The 5,611-nt window shown below is 36.4% G+C and overlaps 1 long non-coding RNA gene across 1 annotated transcript; it reads left to right on the top strand.

Moving 5' to 3' along the window:
- The first annotated feature begins 341 nt into the window (after positions 1-341).
- Positions 342-4,217, top strand: LOC306989692. The gene is made up of 5 exons (XR_013795692.1): positions 342-451; positions 743-858; positions 1,141-1,211; positions 1,892-1,983; positions 2,978-4,217. It is a non-coding gene; the product is annotated as an uncharacterized lncRNA (long non-coding RNA).
- Positions 4,218-5,611: the final 1,394 nt, after the last annotated feature.

Raw genomic sequence — 5,611 nt, 5'->3', positions numbered from 1 at the left:
ATTTAATCTGATAGTTTACGTCTATGCCTGACCACAATATATATATATAGCCTATATATATTTTTTTTTTTACTTACTCCATGATTTCTAATTTCTTTTAAATAATTGTCTCTGAGAAATTACGTTTGTATAGCATAAGGGCTCATTTTATTATGCCGTTTTCTTTTATAACTAAACTAAAAGCTAATCAAATAAAAACATAAACAATAGTAAATACATAAATCTAATTTAAATCATAAAGCCACATAAATCATTAAGACTTAACTACTTTTACTCATGGCAAAATATTATCCAGGAGTGTTTCACAAGAAGCAAAAAAAAAACGCGCGCATTTTCTCTCAGGCAGTCGTTTGTTTGCCCAGGGCCCCAGGCGCCCATCCCCCACACTGGCTGCGCGCTCACATCACTCACGGGTCACAGCAGGACTGCTAACGGTCAAGAAAAATAACAGGTGAGCATTTCGAACTTCTTTATCCCCATTTAAAGCACATTTGAACGTTTTGTGTCTTATTGTCGTACTTCTTTATCTGAAGGTTAACCATCCCAGTAGCTAATGTACGTAGCAGCTAATGTTAGCTAGCAAAGAAACGGAACCAACGCGCGCGCGCCATTAAGTTAACTTACGTTAACGTTACATCAAAGACAGTTATTAGCGGCATGTGTTACGTTAAATATGCAGTGTTTTACACCACCACAGTTTGTCAGTGGGAAATTAATAAATATTGTGTTTGATTTCTCACAGTTGGACAAACATTTTTTATTTTATTTTAAAACGGAGACGGCTGACGGACGGACCATCTTCTAACGTTAACGTTAACGTTACATCTCTAACCGTCATTCACACCACATAAACAACAGGTAACGTTAACGCAAACCCATCCATTCATACATTACAATGTTAAAACTTTTTGTTAATCGTTTTATGATCTGTTTCGTCAATTTTATCTAGCATATCCATGTAATGCTTACTAAAGCAGCCGAAGTCTCGGTGAACAAGTGGCTCGAGGACCGATTATGATGGCTGTTTTGCTAACATTAGTTAACATTTTAGACTGTTATTTGCTTCTCACGTTTTCTAATTTGAAACCCAAACCCACACTAACAATGTTGTTTTCATGCTTTGTAAATAAATATTTTCAGAGTAAAGGCAGTGAGGGATGGTGTGATATCAATGTCAACAAGATGATGCAATACTATGAGCCTAAAACGAAGTAAGTAAAGTTAGAATTCACATAATAATAAAAAAAACTGATTGTTTTTAGTGTTGTATGAGATGTAAATGGTCACATATTATGACCAGTTATTTAAATACATTGTTTGTTACGTTACATTGTTCAGTTTCAGAGATGTCTTGCAGCACAAGTGGCAAAAAAAAACCTTCTGAAGAAATGCAATATTTTTAGAATTAAATTTAAATCTTTGATCAACTCATACACAGCCCAAACGAAAAATTACGCAAACCTCAACTAACATCAAACCATTTTGTTTCTTGCACCACATGAATAACATCATGAGATCCAAGGACTAATGATGTTTTATGTAATGAAGTGTGCCACCATTTTTTATTTAGAACCTATTGGCTAAGTTCAATTTCAACTTAAATTTCAGTCTGTCTATGATTCAGAGTAACTTTGTATTACTTCAGAAGAATACCAGTGAAGTCTTGAATATTCTAGCTATAGTATACTTTCTTAAAATGGATAAAAATATATAATTTGTGTTATATTTCCACTTATCCTGAAGTTTGCCTTGGATTTTGTATAAAGGTGTCAGGTAATTGCTAATACTAGGTTTGCAGTCGTTGAAAGTTGTCTTATGAATCATAAAAATAAACTCAATAAATGTTGCTTAATTGTGTTACATTACCATTGTTTTGTGTTTTGCCTTCAAGTGCAAAAATGGCATTGATGTCATTAGAACTACGATCCTGACATGTCTACTATCTCAAAGGAAGAGTCAGCTGATGATTTCAAGACACACAAGGTAGGAAACATGTCAGGACTACATTATTTACTTAGGAATACTTTATCCTTTTAGCTGACATTAGCATACATGCATGACTTGGATAGTGCACCTAAAAATAAAATGAAAATGGTCATGATTTACTCACCCTCATGTTCCAAAACCATAATTTTGTTAATCTTAAGAAAAATAAATAAATAATATATTTCATCATTTTTGTCATATTTTATCCATTGAAAGTCTAGGAAATCTTTATTTTTAAGCTTCAGAAAGTAAGTTAATTTAGTCTTTTATTCACATAATATACATTCAACAATACACGCATGTAATGCAAATATTTTAAAGGGAAGCTCAATCGTGCTTGCTTGACACAAACCTCAGTTTGTGCTATCTCAAGCTTCTCAATTAAATGTATTAATCAAGCCTGTGTCTTGTTGGAAGGCTTGTATAAAACTGCTTTATTCGTATGGATTAGCTATGTCTTTATGTACTTGAAGCTAAACTGATTGTCTAGACTTTTGATGGATGGTCCCATGGATATATATATATATATATATATATATATATATATATATATATATATATATATATATATATATATATAAAAAACAAGATTCTTGTGTTTGGTATGATGTGATAGTGAGTAAATGATGACAGAATTTTCATTTTGGGGTGAACTATCCTTTTTAAGTACCACTTTACTTTCTACTTTGTAATAAAGAAACGACTGATGCCAAATTACATTTTATTTTTTATTTTTTAAGCTCTAGAACATACAACCGATAAACCCCTGACATTTTTTCCCAATAAAATCCTTCTGACAAACATCTCTGGAAGACGTGTTGTGAAAACTACTACAGGGTTTTAAATGGGCACAAACCCTACACTACTCTGATCCTTCACGCCTTTATTTTAATTTATGAAAATTTAAATGTCTGCCCTCAAAAGGGTTGTTTTTATGATATGTGGTGACATACACTAACACTTTACTTTTTTTTTTTTTTTATGCATTTAGAAAAAGGAGTTTGACCAGGTGCAGCAGTGTTGCCATCGGTGAGGAGGAACGTTGTCTTTAAACTCACTGGATGTTTTGATTGAAGATGAGGTGGTGATGTCTACCAAGTCTTGGTCAGTGCACTGCTGCTGTTTTTTGCACTTATTTATGCCCATATTTAGAGTACACTAACTTCTCAGTTTATTCATAAAGTGCTGTTGAATCTATAGGAAACATTTTACTTAAAGGGATAGTTCACTTTGAAATTAAATGTTGGTATGTTTTATCTTACCTGAAGTGCATCCAAGATGTAGGTGTCTGTCTCTGCAGTAGTTTCAATTTTGATATTTTTAGGTCAAACCGTTCTTGTCTGTCAGTCATATAATGCAGGTATATATGTACTGTATCCAAAAGCATGCAGAGAAAAGTCCAAAATAAAAAATTCCCCATCGTAATTGCACATTGATGGCCTAAGCTCGCGCGAACTTATCCGGGAGTGTTGAGTTTTCACTTATTCCCAATTTGTAAGCCTTCTATCTTGACACACTACTCGCTTCATTGTTCAGGTCAATCAAAGGCATGCGTTGAGCCGTACAGCCAATCACACGCGTTTCTGCTGAGTTTAAAAATGCAACGTCCAATCGAAGGCGGTTAGATTAGTTTCTGGGGAAGAAATCCGGTGTAAACAGATCACTTGGACGTCGTTGTGTAAAAGAGATAAAAACTATTTAAATACTGTTCGTTTTATCACACAAACCACTTGTTTAGTGTCTTAGGCCATCAATGTGCACTTACGATGGGGAATTTAAGTGGGACTTTTCTCTGCATGCTTTTGGAGACAGTGCCTATATACCTGCATCATATGACTGACAGACAAAGAACAGTTTGACCTAAAAATATCAAAATTGAAACTACTGCAGAGACAGACACCTACATCTTGGATGCACTTCAGGTAAGATAAAACATACCAACATTTAATTTCAAAGTGAACTATCCCTTTAAATTTTTTAAAAACTTCTGTTTCAGTTATTTTATTATTATAATATTATTTTATATTTACACATTTTTACCATTTTAAAATGGAAATTTTAAACAAGCATATTTTCTTGTTTGTGCAGTTTTCACTTATTTGGTGAAAAAGTCTGATAAGATTGTTTTAATGTTATTTTAATTATTTTTACTATAAAGCCCGCTGATTTTGTTTTATGCCTGAGAATGTTTTGTAAAGTAAATGTTGTATTTCAATAAATACTTAAGAATATCCTCCTGGTCTGTCGTAATTGCTTTGTGCAGTGTTCTTTGATAAAAAAATAAAATAATTATATTATGTTGGTATTTTAAATGACTTTCTTATATGTAGGTGTTTATGGGTGAGTTACCATTGTGGTAAAGTGTCCAGCATGTGCTTCGGTGGAGGACCTAAGAATTTAAAAGCACTTTAAAAGCAACTCCAATGGGTTTGCTAGTGATGCAATCAGTACCATCTTTAGACTGCCACCATTGTATTAAAAGAAAAGCTATATTTAGGTTGATGGTATGTTATTTTAACACTGTCTATTAAATAGACACAAATAAATAACTTTGGCTGAACATGATTCAAGCATGGACAGTGGTTCCACATGATGGAACCATGTTATCTCAACCCAAATACTTCATGTTGGATGAACTTAAGCGAAGTGAGTAAACTCAATTAAAATTAGACTCGTCCAAATAATTTGATTTAATCATGTCCAAATAACCTGATTCAGTCGTGCTCAAATAACTTGATTTAATCATGTTCAAATAACTTGATTCAGTCTTGTCCAAAAAACCTGATTCAGTCGTGTTCAAATAACTTGAAGCAATCACGTGGAACCACTGTCCATGATTAAATCATGTTCAACCAAAGAGTCATTTTTTTGAGTGTAGGGAAGGACCAAAGAGAAGCTGGAGGGAGGAGCCTGGAAATAGATGATGGAGGGAGTAGCCAGGGAGGAGATGAAGGACAGGGAAGCCAAGCAGCAACCCAGAGCAGAGCCATTAGTATGAAGGCCTACGGCTGAACCGGTGATAGGTAGGAGCCAGGAGCCCAACCGACTTGGGTGGAGCCTAGAGTGGTAGAAACCCATGTGGAGCCAAAGGGACGAACACCCGGAATGACATCGTAGGCCTGGAGGGCCAAGGCAGAGCAGCAGGCTCACAGGACTGAGGTGAAGACGGGGGCTTTGCTGACCAGGGCGGAGCCGGTGGGAGTGAGGAAAATGGTGAAACGGAAGGGAAGTAGAAGCCCGGTGGAGCCAGAAGGGTGAAGGATTGAGGCGTAGCCAGAGACCTGGAAGTCCGAGGCAAATCCAGAATGATGATGGACCAAGGTGGAGCCTGAGGGATGTTGGAACCTGGGGGAGCCAGAGGGATGATGGACCGCGTGGTGCTGAAGAATTGTAGTGCCAAGGTAAAGCAGATGAGTCGGAAGGCTAAGGTGGAGTCTTAGGCTTGGAGGCCTGAGTTAGAGCTAGGGGATCGACACACCACTGCAGAGTTGGAGAGCTGGAAGCCCATGGTGGATCCGAGCAGTTGGGAGAGCCACTGAAAAAGGAGCCGCAGGGCTGAAGGGAGCCACAGAGGTGCAGCAGAGAAACTGAATGGCATTGTCAGAGGAGGATGGAGTGGGAGGCT

This window comes from Phoxinus phoxinus (genome assembly GCF_949152265.1).
Source record: "Phoxinus phoxinus genome assembly, chromosome: 21".
NCBI classification, from domain to species: domain Eukaryota; kingdom Metazoa; phylum Chordata; class Actinopteri; order Cypriniformes; family Leuciscidae; genus Phoxinus; species Phoxinus phoxinus.
The sequence above is the reverse complement of the archived record's forward strand: the minus strand, read 5'-3'. Positions and strand labels throughout refer to the sequence as shown.